The sequence below is a fragment of the Odocoileus virginianus genome, chromosome 20, assembly GCF_023699985.2.
Source record: "Odocoileus virginianus isolate 20LAN1187 ecotype Illinois chromosome 20, Ovbor_1.2, whole genome shotgun sequence".
NCBI classification, from domain to species: domain Eukaryota; kingdom Metazoa; phylum Chordata; class Mammalia; order Artiodactyla; family Cervidae; genus Odocoileus; species Odocoileus virginianus.
Window position 1 is genome coordinate 34,254,607 of NC_069693.1, and position 16,427 is coordinate 34,271,033.

Here is a 16,427-nt window from a genome sequence, read left to right on the forward strand (position 1 = left end):
CAGACAGAAGCAATCGACAAAGCCTGCGGATTTGGTTCTGCGCTACCTAGAGGAGGGGGAACAATACTTGGCCTCTGTCCAGAGTGTTGTTTTTTTTTTTTCCAGCAGTGTAGTCCGGTGTGAGAACTTTAAATAAAACAGGAGGTTGCTTTGAAGCTGCAAAGTGCCTTTGCACTAGATCGTGGTCCTTTAAATGTTTATATGAAATTTAAAACACTTTGCAACACACTTGGGGGCTTCATTGCACCCTCCCTCTCTGACCTGATCCAGTCTGACTTTGCACTTTGTCAGTCTCTGTGAATCTCTGTTAATGCTGGTACTTGAAAGAAACATTCAAAACAGAGCAAAACTCTAGCACTAGCCCCAGATAATTGTTATGGACTATTTGTGGTATTTGGGAAGATCCCCTGGAGAAGGAAATGGCAACCCACTCCAGTATTCTTGCCTGGAGAATCCCATGGACGGAGGAGCCTGGTAGGCTACCAGCCCACGGGGTCGCAAGGAGTCGGACACAACTGAGCGACTTCACTTTCATAGATTACAGTGGGAGGAAAGGTTTACACACAGAACACACATGGTTTGCAAAGGTCCTGAGGCTACTTCAGAACCTCCCAGTTCGTCTTAACATCAGTTTGCTATCTCTTTTTATGGCTCTCATTTTAAATCCTTAAAAGAGGAAATCTGATCGGCCCAATTCGTCTCTTTCAGGCAGGTCACACTGGTCACAGGTGACCAGCCTCTCTGTGGAGTGGTTGCCTGTGTCCAGGGCCATTACTGGTCCAGTGGGAGAGGGACAGGGAAGGGTCATGTTCCATGGTACCAGACTTGGGGGCGTTACTCAGTCAGGGCTCTGGGTGGTGGCAAAGTGTTGAGAGAGGCACTATAGAACTTATTCATAATGGACATTTTCTGGGGCGACTAGAGCTGTGAACAGAGGGTTCATGGGAAAGGAATGTGTATTAATCATGTTTTTATTTTACATTTTATGATGCTGTGACATTTTAGGGCCTTGCAGCCCTGAGAGGAACTGTTCATCTGAGGATGAGCTAATTCCGGGAGTAACAAACAACTTGCCTTCCATGGACAAAGCAACTGAGCCAAAGCCCATACCCTAACCACTTCCTTTATCTAACTCCCACATACCAAGCCAATATTTCCCCTTCCCTAAACCACCCCAGGGCCAAGTAGTGGACAATTAGAGACCAACCTGATTCCAACTATCCAATCCCAAGTTTGCTCAAACTTACCTACTCTACCTCACCTATTTCTTCCCACAGAAACCACCCTAAACTCTGGGCCATCTTCTCCCCTCCCTCCTTCAGCCTCCTGACCGAACCCAGTGCTTCCCCGTGTGGCCCTGCATGGCTTGATGTGCGCCCCTTTCTCCTGGGAACTGTGAGTAATGAAACTTCTGTCAGTGGCGTTGACCACTCTGTGTGATCATTCAGTGACCAGTGGGAGTTAAACCCTGGGCATCATCCAAACAAGAGGCAGTGGGAGAGTGGACTGAATAATGGAAAGCCTTGGGTGCTATTCTAAGAGATTTAGGCTATTCCCTTGGAAACAGGAGAAAAAGTAAGGCTTTTGAGCAAGTAAGGACATATACTTGGGCTTTAAAAAGCATATCCTGGCAGTGAAGAAGGGAGAGGTCAGATGCAGGGAAGCTGTGTTGGGTGTCACATTGATAAAGAATCCACCTGCCAACGCAGGAGACATGGGCTCTATCCCAGGGCGGGCCACAGTTCATGGGGCTGCAGAAGAGTCAGACACAGCATAGTGGGCAGTACCTGGAAAGTAGTTGGATACAGGAAGGAAAGCACAGAGATGGTCAGAGAGAATCTGGGTTTCTAACTTGGTCAGCTAGGTGGATGGAGGTGACGCTGATAGCTGTACAGAGCACAGGCAGTTTGAGGCAAAATTTGAGTTCGAGTTCGCACTTGTGGAGTCCAGAAGCTGAACAGGCAGGTCTACAGCCCAGTGGAAAAACCAGCCTTGAACTTCTAGTTATCTGTTCAGTATTTTGTGATATTTACCTAAGAGCCTTTTCCTTTACTTTTTTTTTTTTTTTCGTCCACATCACACAGTTTGAGGGATCTTAGTTCTCCTACCAGGGATTGAACCCATACCCTTGGCAGTGGAAACACAGAGCCCTAACCACTGGACCACCAGGGTTATCTATTTTGTGGTAGTTATATGAGAGTCTTTTTTAAAAAATCATATTTTAAATATTCATGTTTGCTACACTATCTAATACCAAAATAAACAGAGTTACTAACCAAAACTTCTAATTTCTCTGGTGAAATGGATGTAGGGCACTGGATATAGTTTGGGGTAGAAATATAAGTGAATTTGTCTAATTGAAGGCATGGCAGGTTATTTGCTGACAAAGATAGTAAGCTATTTTTTACATTGAAAGTTGAGATGGATGCTTAATGATCTGTCAGTGCCAAAGAAAGTCATTACTTTTGTGCAGAGACCAGAATATTGGCTCTAAACTCAAATACCACAGTTATTTTGATCCTAAGGTAAAAGGCCAGTGTTTAAGATAAAATCAGAATATCTTGTTTTTCTTATTTAATGTCATGGCTCATCGTGAAACTGTTATTCTTTGTATGTTTTTTCTCCATTTAGTCTGTTTTCTCCTTGAACTAATAAGTGAATAAGTCACAAAAAGTGAAATGAGTGCAAGTTTGAGCTTATGATGCTAGACAGTTGCATTAATTATTTGACAAAAGTGGCACCAAGTTTTATCAAGTAGAGATCTGTTTATAGCCTAAATTTTAAGAGCCGGGCTTCCCTTGTGGCTGAGCTGGTAAAGAATCCGCCTGCAATGCGGAAAACCTGGGTTTGATCCCTGGGTTGGAAAGATCCCCTGGAGAAGGGATAGGCTGCCCACTCCAGTATTCTGGCCTGGAGAATTTCGTGGACTATATAGTCCATGGGTCGCAAAGAGTTGAACACGACTGAGTGACTTTCACTTTCACTTTTAAGAGCCAGCAATGCTTCTCTTCTCTAAGAAAGCTTCTGTTTCTTAGTACGTCTATGTACCAGAATTACATCGAACAGAATTTCAGTATACCTATAATATTCAGAGTATAATCAGTATATTTACAATATATGGAATTTCAGTCTTCTGAAAAGTATCTGCTGAATCCCTGAAAAGCAGAGTAATTTTTCTACTGTAATCATTTCAAGATTGGAGAATTGTAGAACTGTGTGACATACAGAGACTTTAAAAAAATTTTTTTATTTTTGATATGGACCATTTTTAAAGTCTTTCTGAATTTGTTACAATATTGCTTCTGGTTTTGTTTTTTTTTTTAAGATTTTTTTTTTTTTTTTGGCTGAGAGTTGTGTGGGATCTTAGCTCCCCAACCAGGAATCAAACCTGCATGCTCTGTTTTGGAAGTGAAGTCCTAACCACTGGGCTGCCAGGGAAATACCTACACAGATTGTAGATGAAGCAAAACAATGTGCAGCTTTAATTTTTTTTTCTTAAATACCAGTACTTTCTCTTTTGTATTTCTTTTTAGACTTTTTTTTTTTTTTCTTCTGAATACCAATGCTTTCTAAATTTATTCCTTTGAGTTGGGGAGGCTGTGGTGCAGGTAATAGAAATCCAAATCCAGGGTAGTGGGTTGGGGAGGACCTCCGGGGGTGGGTTAAGGAAACCATCCTTCCAGTTGCTTGCTTAGCCAGAACTTACACCCTGATACTGGTCCATCAGTGAATGCTGCCTCTGCCTTCATAATATTTCTAGAATGTGACGATTGCTTGTCACTCTGGTCCAGGCCATCATCATCTCTTGCCTAGATTGTTCCGTAGCTTCCTATCTAGTCTTGCTTCTGCCAGTGGCTTCCTTACTGTTCCTTGAGACCCTGGCACACTCATTCATTCCTCAGGGCTTTGCCCTGTCTGTCCCTCTTCCCTGGATCGCCTTTCTCATATTTCCACACGGCTGGTCCCATTCAGAGTTTCCTCCAGAGTCACCTTGAATAAATGCAGCTCTAGCCAAGTAACCGAGGCCTGCCCTAGCCATCCTGCCTACAATTTTAAACCTCCTCCATGGACATCCAGTATCCCCTCCCTTTCCCCCCTAGCACTGACCACTCATAACATCCTGCATATTTTACTTACTTACCTTGCTCACTGTCAGCCCTACTAGAACCTTCGATCAGTGAGGGCAGGGTTCTTTCTGGTGTCTCTTACACTGGTGTGTCCCTGCTGCTTAGTGCATGGTGAGCTGTGTGTGTGTTTAGTCGCTCAGTGGTGTCCGACTGTTTGCGACCCCATGGACTGTAGCCCACCAGGCTCCTCTGTCCATGGGGATTCTCCAGACGAGAATACTGGAGTGGGTTGCCATGCCTTCCTCCAGGGGATCTTCCCAACCCAGGGATTGAACCCAGGTCTCCCGCATTGCAGGCAGATTCTCTACCATCTGAGCCACCAGGGTAGGCACTTCCTAAATATTTATTGCTATATATATATTATCTATATATAAATAAACTTTATTTATAGTAGTGATATTATTTTCCTTTAAAACAAGGGGTCCCAACCTCTGGGATCTAATGTCTGATGACCTGAGGCAGAGCTGATGTAATAATAATAGAAATAAAGTGCACAATAAATGTAATATGCTTGAATCATCCCCAAAGCATCCCCACTTTCCATCTCCCCGATCCCCCTTCCCCCAGTCCATGGAAAAGTTGTCTTCCACAAAACTGGTCCCTGGTGCCAGAAAGATTGGGGACTGCTGCTTTAAAACATGAGAAGAAAATAATGAATCAGTTTTAAATAAAAAGTGTACAAGTGCAGATATCACAGCAGTCATAGAGGGTAGCTGTGAAACATTGAAAACACTGGCTTAAGTGGTTGAATATACTTTGCTGACGTACAGGTTCAACCACATCTAACTTTCTACATCCAGAAGCTCCAGTCACTCCAGTGCCACAATGGAAGCTCATTGACCAGGTTTTGCTCACTTATTAATACATTTGTTAAAGTTTGGTGAATGCTTAAGTAGAGAGTAGATAAGATTTAGGGACTTCCCTGGTGGTCCAGTGGCTAAGATTCAGAGCTCCCATTGCAGGGGGTGTGGGTTAGATCTCTGGTCAGGGACCTAGATCTCACCTGCTGAAACTAAGACCTGGAGCAGCCAAATAAATTAAATAAATGCTATTTTTTAAAAACGTAGATAAGATTTTAAATGGCTTGGCATAGTTTCCTACCTATGACACATGCCTAGCAGCCATTAATGCTCAGTTGGTGTGTTACTCTGGAATCCAACAAGCCTGGGTAGAGCCCAACTTCCAACACTTTAACTGGCTCTGGACCTTGAGTGAGTTATTTACCAAAAGCTTAGCTCCTGCATCTGTAAAATGGGGGTGATATATATGATAGTAACTGGAATGAACAAGCTAGTCTTCAAAGAGCACTTAGTTCAGGGCCTGGACTATAGTAAGTGTTCAGTAACTATCCTCCTTATCATCACTGTTCATACACATTTGTTCATCGCTGTAACCTCAGCATCCCAAACGATACTTGGCACATGGCAAGCACTCAATAAAATTTGTTAAGTAACTATCATCATTCATTATTCTCATCATTGATCAAGGCCTGACTACACTTGCTCCCTGCTCCCCCCAATTTAAGTTTCTAAATGTACTTGAAAATGATAAATGATTATTCTTCAAATTTCCCCTGCATACATTGCTAGAATTTAGCTCTTGTGAGTTCAAGTTCTTAAACTTTTTAAATTTCTAAATTACAGTACTATGTTTGAAACCTTATTATATAAGGTTAATGGATTTAAATCACTGGAGTTCATTTTTACATAATTTAAATGTTCTGTTGGTTGAGCTATTTCTTGAGCACTGCTTCAAAACGCCTTCAATGAGATCAAAATAAATTGATGGGCATAATGCGACCTTATGTGTGGGCAGCTCCAATTTTAGATTCTTCCCACCATCTTCAGCAGAAATCGTAAATCCATCTTATATATTCAGAGACTTTGTCTCTGTGTATGTCACCCTCTTAACTTGGCAAAGGAGCAGATATCACATCCTTCTAATAGAGGTAACTCATTTAATCCAACTTTTCTTTTTCTGTGTTCCCAGCTCCACAAAAATACCCTTTTTTCCCATTCCTTTCTATTTATCTTTTTCTGGTAATTTATTATGTAATTTAATTCATGATCTGAGAGCCAGAGTTTTTCTCAGTCCGAAGGTAGTGGAGTGGCAAGTAAATCCATTAGTCTGAGGGGAATATAGGAGAAGAAGGGCTGTCATTTATTCACTAAGAGGTTCAGATGTCAGACTTCCTTGGTGATGCAGTAGTTAAGAGTCCACCTGCCCAAGCAGGGGACATGGATTCAATCCCTGGTCTGGGGAGACCCCACATACCTCTGGGCAGCTAGGGCAGTTGTGCTGCAACTACTAAAGCTGGCATGCCCCAGAGCCTGTGCTTCACAAGAGAAGCCACCTCAATGAGGAGTCTGTGCACTGCAACTAGAGAGTAACCCCGCTCACCGTAACTAGGGAAAGTCCATGCACAGCAACAAAGACCCAACACAACCCTAAATAAATGAACATTTTTTTAAAAAGATGTTCAGATGCCTATTAGATGCCCTGGGGCTGCCCACATGACTGCACAGACCGATATGAAATGTTCTGGGCTGTTCAGGAGGATGGTGCCTAGTGGAGAAAATAGTAACATAGGTGATAAAAGTGATAGAAAAAGTGAAAAGTGTTAGTCATCCAGTCGTGTCTGACTCTTAGTGACCCTATGGACTGTGGCCCACCAGGTTCCTCTGTCCATGGGATTCTCCAGGCAAGAATACTGGAGTGGGGTGCCATCTCCAGGGGATCTTCCTGACCCAGGGATCAAACCCAGCTCACCTGCCTTGCAGGCAGATTCTTTACTATGTGAGCCAGCAGGAAAGACCACCAGAGACAAGGCCAAAATGTAGAAGTCCAGAAGGACTGGGGGAATTCTGACCTGGGCAGAAGAGGGGTTTACAAAGGTTTTACAGAGGAAGGGGTATCAGAAGGGGGCCTTCAAGAGTGAGTAAGACTTTTCTGGCAGCCACACAAATGCAAGCATGGGTCACCCCAGATCCAAGGATCAGCTTCTAGTGCAGATGTGGGGTTAGGAGGGCAGGAATGGAGACATGCAGAGAACGGGCTTGTGGGAAGGAGGGGAAAAAGGAGAGGGTGGGGCGGATTGAGGGAATAGCATTGACATATACACACTACTGTGTGTAAAATAGCTCGCTGGGGGAAGCTGCCGTATAACACAGGGAACTCAGCTCAGTGCTCTGTGATGATCTAGAGGGGTGGGATGGAGGAGAGGGAAGGCTCCAGAAGGAGGGGATATATGTATACATATGGCTGATTCACACTGTTTTACAGCAGAAACATGACACTGTAAATCAATTATACTCCAATTTTAAAAAAAGGAATAAAAAGAAGTGGGATTGTGGGAGTTCAGGACCAAGCTTCTCTTCTTACAAACTTGTCCTTTTGCCTTGCATATGCTGGTTAATGGCTCTGCCATCTGCCTGATGACCTGTATCTTCAAATGACAAATAACAGGAAAATCCAGTTCAAACTGGCTTAAGTGACAAGGGATTCTAGACTCTAAAACTGGAGTCTAAAAGTTCATGGTTGATTGGTCCAACAGCCCAAGGATGTCACTAGGAACCTAATCATTGCTTTGCTCTGTACATAGCCACATCCAGTTATGGATCATTCTCCTGGGGTCACAAAATGTTTGCCAATTAAGTCAAGTCTTCGGGGTCTTTATTTTTGTCCAAAACAAGGAGATCATTGGGTCTCAGTAGAGAATTCTGACATTCATCCTCACTGGCAGGTTTAGATCACATACCCCTGAACTCCAAACTACTGTGAGAGCAATGGAATAAGCTAATTAGTGTAAGTCACTCAAGGCCCTGGAGAAAGAAATGGCAACCCACCCCAGTATTCTTGCCTGGGAAATTCCATGGACAGAAGAACTTGGCAGGCTACAGTCCATGGGGTCGCAAAGAGTCAGACACAACAACCCTCATGCAGGCGCTCATGGCCCACTTTTAAAGCTGGGAGGGGGTCAGTTTCCTTAAAGTACACGGGCTTCACAACAGGGGAGACTGAAGGCCAATTTCTGCGCGATAATCTCGGCATTTTTAGGGAAGGGAAGCTGAGGAGTAAAACAAGCACCCACCACCATCACCGCCCAGGTCAGGACCCTGGGAAGAATATCTTGTATTAGTTCTCCTCTCTCCTCTCATGTATCTATAGCCAGCCTTTCAATAGATTCTGCTGATTCCACCTTTTTTCATTCTTTTGTCTATGAAGTTGCCTTTATTCAATCCCTCATCACTTCTCACCTATGCTCTCAAAAAATGCTTCCTGACCAGGCTTCCCCTGCCTCTTCTCCCTCCTTCTTCCAAAGTTCCTCTGCACTACTGTCACAGTGATCTTTCTACCCCCGAGATCTGATCCTGTTACTCCCCTGAGTACAATCCAAACAGCTCCCCACTGGTTATGGAATAAATTCTTTTTTAAAAAACTTATTTGGCTATGCCAGGTCTTAGATGCGGCACATGGGATCTTTCTTTTCTTCAGCTGTGGTATGCAGTATCTTTGTTTGTGGTATGTGAGATCTAGTTCCCTGACTAGGGATTGAACCCAGCTCCCTGCATTGGGATCAAGGAGTGTTAGCCATTGGACTACCAGATAAGTCCCTCGGTTATAGAATAAATTTTAAACTCCTGGGTAAGTCATACATGTCTTTCATGATCTGTGTACTGGCTTGCTAAGACAACCACAGCAAAATACCACAGACTGAGTGGCTTAAACAACAGAAAAGTTCTGACTGTACTGGAGGCTGAAAGTCCAAGATCAAGGTGTCATCAGGGTTGGTTTCTCCTGAGGCCTCTCTCCTTGGTTGCAGATGATGTCGTCATATGGCCTTTCCTCTATGCAGGCACATCCCTGGTATTTCTTTCTTATAAGGACACTGGCCATATTGGATTAGGGTCTCTTCTCCCAGGTGGCACCACTGGTAAAGAATCTGCCTGCCAGAGCAGGAGGCATCAGAGATGTGGGTTCGATCCTCTGGAGAAGGGAATGGCAACCCACTCCAGTATTCTTGCCTGGAAAATCCCACGGACAGAGGAGCCTGGTGGGTTCCTCATGCCCAACTCTTTTGACCCCATGGACTGTAGCTGACCAGGCTCCTCTCTCCACAGGATTTTCCAGGCAAGAATACTGGAGTGGGTTGCCATTTCCTTTTCCATGGGATCTTCCCGACCCAGGGATCGAACCCACATCTCCTGTGTCTCCTGCATTGCAGGCAGATGCTTTACCACTGAGCCACTTGGGAAGCCTAATTTGATTAATACCAGGCAGTAATAAGCTGGTTTCCATCTCCATCCTCAGCTAATTGCTCATTGTTACCAAATGATACAGTTTCCAAGAGCGAAGATTAGCTGGAGATGTCTGATTGAACACAACCATACACACCACCCTTCCTACTTCCTGCCTCACATGTTCTTAAGGATCCCTGCTGTAGGTATTTCATGTCTCCACATGAAACCCATAAAAACATACGAAAGCAATAAAGAGTGCCAGCAGAAGAGCAGATGATACATGAATTCCTATGAGATAGAAAGCAGATGGGATCAGATTGATAGAAGAACTGGAGCAAAGAAAAACACAGCTTAAACATGGATGCGGAAAAAAAACTACTACCAAGGAAACTAGAACATTTGGGGGATATTCTCAGCTCAGTCAACAGACACCTGGAGCCGGAGGAGGTGCTGGGGTAAGAGATGGGACATCTGTATGCATGAAACCCAGATCAGCGCTTGCTTCCATACCACAGAGTAAAACTGGAAGAATATCAGAAAGATTAGCATGGCCCCTGCATAAGGATAAGGTGAACCTGTGAAGCATTACATATTTTTTTATAGTATCACCCCACAGATTACAGGCTAACCACAAAGAAGGCAATGTATTTTTACAAAGGAAAGAGCTGATGGTCACCACGCTATGCAAGTGATCAAACCTAACACACTATTGGTGGCATAACCTGATAGTATGTGTCTATAGATGTCATGCAGTATAATGTATGCCGAATCACCTATGAAGTATTCTTGCCAAAATAGTTAACCTGAATCCTATCAAGCCTCTAGATTCAACTTTACAAGAAATATGGAAGTGAGTGAGGCAGGCTTGAGAAAAAGTAAAACTACATTAAGAGAAAACAAGTAGACAGAATGTGGAGCCTCCTAAGAGTAAAATAGGGAATCGGGTGCATGGACTGTAAGACAGAAGTTTCTGACCTCAGAAAGAATTAAGATGATTCTTCATAACCTATTCAAGTATACAAAAATCTCCCTAGGAATCTTAAGGGCCTGCCTCATTACTCCTCTCAGACAGTAGTGTTTCTAAGACTTCTAAGAGGATGGTTCAATAGCAGCTGCAACAGGGAACTCAAGAAAAAAAAGAGGCATCTCTTGGAATTCCCTGGTAGTGCAGTAGATAAGAATCCATCTGCCAGTGCAGGGGACATGGGTTTGACCTCTGGTCAGAGAAGATTCCTCATGCCATGGGTCAGTTAAGCACACGTGCCACAATGCCTGAGGCCATGCTCTAGAGCACTGGAGCTGCAACCACTAAGCCTGCATGCCTAAAGCTTGTGCCCTGCAATGAGAGAAGCCACACACTGCAACGAAGAGTAGTCCCTGCTCCCCACAACTAGAGAAAATCCATGCCCAGCAATGAAGACCCAGTGCAACCAAAAATAAATACATAGATACAGTAACGTTTAAAAAAGGCATCTCTCGAAGAGCCTGAACCTGATGTCACAACGGGATGAGACTCTGGAGGATGCTTGGAAAAGGGTGTGTGTATCCTGCATGTGAGAGAAAGCCAAATAGAGATGGCCTTCAAATTATGACGGTTCTACTTCAATCTTTTTGATTTTCTACAATGGTGCAGTATGCGTTCAGCAGGAACTGTTCTTCAGATTTTGAATTTTGATGTCTTCCCGGCCTTGGTGGTGTGTGGTACGATCCTTTCGTATGATGCTGGGCAATGGCAGCAAGCCTGCAGCTCCCAGACAGCCAGGCGATCACTGGTGAACAATGAATACACTCACAGTCTGTACTCAGGCAGCCACTCTGTTTTCACTTTCGGTACTCAATAAATTACATGAGACATTCAACACTTTATTACAAAATAGCCTTTGTGTTAGATGAGTTTTCCCAGCCATAGAATAATGTAAGTATTCTGAGTACTTGAGGCTTCCCTGGAGGCTCAGCTGGTAAAGAATCCACCTGCAATGCGGGAGACCTGGGTTCGATCCCTGGGTTGGAAAGATCCCCTGGAGAAGGAAAAGGCTACCCTCTCCAGGATTCTGACCTGGAGAATTCCATGGACTGTATAGAACATGCGGTCTCCAAGAGATGGACACAGCTGAGCGACTTTCACTTTCTGAGCACTTGTAAGGCAGGTGAGGCTAAGCTATCATGTTGGGTAAGTTAGGTGTATTCAATGCATTTTCCACTTGCAATATTTTCACTTTATAACAGGTTTATCAGGATGCCACGTCATCATCAATTGAGGAAGATCTGTCATTTGTGGCCAGAAGGCAGACCATGGTGGTTTTTAAAACATAGCTTTAAATTCTTTGAAACTGGGTGGGCTTTGTGACTGCTTCACACAGCAGGGTCTGATGAAAGTGATGCTGTGTGACTTCTGAGGCTAGGTCATAAAAGGAACACAATCCTATTCACCAAAACACTCATTCTCAGAGTCATGAGCCATTGTATAAGAAAACTACTCTGAGGCCACCATGTTAGACAGGCTATATGGACATGCTTTGGTGGGCATTCTGAGCTGGGAGGCAGCATTCCAGCCATCAGAACCAAGGTGTCAGATACGAGAGCAAAGCCATCTTTCGACCCTCCAACCAGTTCACCTGCCAAGTGAATTTCACCACTGACTATTGTCAATGTCATGAAAAACAAAGAATTACTTGACTGAGCCCTGCCTAAATTTGTGAGATATAAAATAGCTGTTTTAAGCCACTGAAGTTAAAAATTTCTTTATATAGACAGCAGGAACATAATGACATTCTCCAAAATGTCAGTGTTGGACTACCCTGGTGGCGCAGTAGATAAGCATCTGTCTGCCGACACGGGGGACCTGAGTTTGATTCCTGGTCTGGGAAGATTCCACACGCCACAGAGTAACTAAGTCCGCACGCCACAACTACCAAAGCCTGCACTGCTCTAGAACCTGTGAGCCACAGCTAATGAGCCCCTGTGGTTTCAGCACTGAAACCACATGCGCCAAGAGCCTGTGCTCTGCAAGAGAAACCATCACAACCAGAAGCCCAAGTGCCGCAACCAAAGAGTAGGCCCCACTCTCCGCAACTAGAGAAAGCCCAGGTGCAGCAACGAAGAACTAGCACAGCCAAAAAAAAACAAGTCAATGAAATGGGTGCAGGAGAAGACGGTGGGTCTGTTTAGAGCGTTACAGCAACCAAATACAATGTCAGCCTTGATTGGCTCCTGGTTCAAAAAACTCCGTGGCAAATACTTTGGGGGCAAGTAGATAATATTTTTAGGAAATTATTGTAAATTTTGTTAGATATGATCAAGGTATTGTGGTTATATAAGAAAGTGTCTTTATTTCTAGGAGATACTTCCTGAAGTAATTATGGACAAGTGTCATTTTGATCACAACTTACTTTCCAATGGATCAGCAAAACAATCTCAAACACACATGCACGCACAAAGTAAAAATAGCAAAAGGTTAACAATTGTTTGATTCTAGGTACTGAATATATGAGTGTCTGTTATACAATTCTTTTAACTTTTCTGAATGTGAACATTTTTATAATAAAAAGCTGAGAAAAAAAAATCAAGGGAAATTATGAAAACGTTCCTAACTTTGTTAGTCATCAAGGAAATGCAAATTAAACCCAAAATGCAATACCACCCACCAGAATGGCTAAAATGAAAAGGACAGAAAGTGTTGGCAAGACTGTGAAGCAAGTGGAATTCCTTCATAGACCACTGGTGGAAGCATAAATGGTACAACCATTTTGGAAAACTCTTGGCAGTATCTACTAAAGCCCACGGATATCTACCCTATGATTCAATTACGCCTCTCCCAAAAGAAATCCATATTCATGTTCATCCAAAGATATATGCAAGCACTATTGATAGAGGTCTCCAACTGAAAACTACCCAAATATACATCCACAGGAGAATGAATAGATAAATATATACACATAAGATGGGATGCTATACACCCACAAGAAGAACAAACCACAGCCACACAGGACAATGTGGATGAATCTCAGAAACATGCCAAGTGAAAGAAAAAATAAATAAAACCAAAGAGTACATGGTGTATGATTCTATTTGAATAAGATGTATTCTAACGTTTTAATAAAGATAACACAAGTCTACAGCAATAGAAGTCAGGATAGCTACCTTTGAAGGTGTAGTGACTGAAAGGGAACTTAAGGGCCCAGGATGTTGGTGATGTTCTCTTTCTCAATCTGGGTGCTGATCACAAGGGTGTGTAAAATTTGAGCAGTTTTCTGTATCCTTGGCCTGTCCCTCTAGAAATGCTGGGTTTCTGGTATTCTCCTCGCTTTTCAAGTTCATTCATGCCTCAGTGTCTTTGCCATGCTGTTCCCTCTGCTGAGATGCCAGTCTACCTGTCTTCACCTAGCTAGTCTCTACTCCTCTGCATCTCAGCTCAGAACTTCTCTCCTGCACAAAGCCTTCTCTAACCTCCAGATTCAGCTCAGTTCCTTTTCCCCTCTGTCCTATAAAGTAGCATCCATTGTAGACAGTTATGCTAATACTTCCTATACTGCAGTGAAATTCTTTGGCCTCATCTGCTAGACCACAAGCTCCTAGAAAGCCAAGTATTTATTTATTGACATAACTGGTATTTGGTGACTGTTTCCTAAAGTGCCTCAACTAAAGCTCCCTCAATATATATGAATGAAATGTGTCATGAATTCTACATTGCTTTTAAAAAAAATCTATTTATTTATTTGACTGCCTTGGGTCTCAGTTGCAGCATTCATGAGCTTTTCATTGCAGTGCACTATCTTAGTTGCTCCAAGGCACATGGGATCTTAGTTCCCTGACCAGGGGTCAAACCAGCATTCCCTGCATTGCAAGGTGAATTCTTGACCACCTGACCATCAGGGAAGTCCCTCTATATTGTTCTTAAAATACAGCCTGGAGACCTGAATTGAATTTTTTTAAGTGATATTATCTAATTGATATATGAAAATAAAATAGTCTTCTAGTTTTTAGAGAATCATTTTCAGTTTTATAAATTTGATTTCATTTTAAGCAACGTTTCAACTCCTCATCTTAAAATTCAGCAACTATAACAAAAAGATATCCTTTCTTCACCTATCCAATTGACAAAGATTTTAAAAAATTGAGAAGACACTGTGTTAGATAGTATCTTCCACTTCAGAGGGCAGTTTAGCTACTATCAAAATATAAAGTGAACATGTTTTTAATGTAATAACTTTATTTCTAGAATTTTTTCTGTAATATCCTACATATGTATGAAAAGACATGTATAAGGACATTCATTGAAGCCTCGTTCTTCATAGCAAAAGATTAGAATCAACTAAAGGCCCATCAATAGGGTGCTGGTAAAACAAGGTCATTTTACTATGGAACACTACAAAGCCATTAAAAAGAATGAGACTGATTCACATTACTCATATGATATCCAAGTCATATTCTTTTTAAAAAATTGTTGATTTTATTGCTTAAGTGGAAAAATATCCCATTGCAATGAGGCAAAAAAAGAAAAAAGGAAATAAAAGACACAATGTGGAAAGTAAAAAATAGCAATCTGCATTCAGAAAAAATAATGGCAACACCCAATGCTGGTGAAAAAACAAAAAAACTGGGTTGCTGGTAAGAATGTAAAATGGTAATTTTAAAAAGTTTGGTAATTGCTTACAAAATTAAACATACAATTACCATCTGACCCAGAAATTGCAATCTTAGGTATTTACCAAGAAAAACGAAAACTTATGTTGTAAAAAAAGAAACTTGTACATGAATGTTCATAACAGCTTTATTCATTCAACCTGGTGGTCCAGTGGTTAAGAATCTACCTGCCAATAAAGGGGACTTAGTTTCAATCCTGATCTGGGAAGATTCCACATGCCGTGGAGATAGTAAGCCTGTACCTGAGCCTGCACTCTAGGACCCCAGAAATGAGAAGCCCGCATACCACAACTAGAGGGTAGCCCCTGCTCACCGCAACTAGAGAAGGCCAGAGTGCAGCAATGAAGACCCAGGGAAGCCATAAATAGATAAATTTGAAAAAAAAAAAGGAGCAACATGAGGGACTACCCTGGTACTCGTTGGCTAAGACTCTGCACTCCCAACACGGGAGGCCTGGGTTCAATCACTGGTCAGGGAGCTAGATCCCATATGCTGCAACTAAAGACCCAACATGGCCAGATTAAAAAAAAAGAAAAAAGAGCAACATGAGCGATCCCTGGAGTAATGGAGCTGTTCTGTATCTTGACTGTGGTGTTGGATACACAGACCTATGAGTGTGATAAAATTGTATGGAGCTAAATACACATAAAGGAGTATGAGTGAGGAAATCTGAAAAAGGCGGATGGAATCTATCAAAGTCAGTATCCTGGTTGTGGTTTTATATAACAGTTTTGTAAGATGCTAGCATTCAGGGAAACTGGGTTCAGGGTACACGGATCTCTCTGTATTATTTCTTATCATTGCATATGAACCTACAATTATCTTTAAAAGTTTAATTTAAAAAAGCAAGATGCAGAACAATGTATGTAGCATGATACTATTTTTGTAAAAAGGGTGGCGATCTATAGATATGCTTGTCTTTGCCTATTCATAAAATATGCATATTAATGAAACTGATAACTGGTTTTCTTAGGAAGGTAAACTAGGAAGCCAAAGAGAGGAGAAGGGAGACTTACTTTCCGTCATAAAAACCTTTGCACAGCTTGATATTTTAAACCTGTGCATGTGTTACTTTTGCATTAAAAACCTCAAGAAATTTAAAAACAGAGCAAGTGTGAAATTTGAATAAATATTTTTTATGTAATGAAAGCAAAGATGAGCACTTATAAGCCGTCACTTTATATACCATAAATAAAGATCCTATGCTCCTTTGAGTGGGGAAATGGTGGCTGGGCACACGCCAGCAGCCTGTACCCCCCTCCAGAAGGCCACCTGCACCTCCTGAAAAATCCAGGGAGGAGGTGAAGGGAAGGATGTCACTGCTCCCCACGTACTGACAGGGCACCATTTCGCGACATTCTGTGGCTGCCTGTGTAGACAGCCCGAGATGCGGCTTCAAGCCACCACGGCTCAGCCC

General features: G+C 42.5%; 1 pseudogene; it reads left to right on the forward strand.

Moving 5' to 3' along the window:
* Nucleotides 1-9,863: 9,863 nt before the first annotated feature.
* On the forward strand, nucleotides 9,864-9,964 carry LOC139030079 (U6 spliceosomal RNA; annotated as a pseudogene).
* Nucleotides 9,965-16,427: the final 6,463 nt, after the last annotated feature.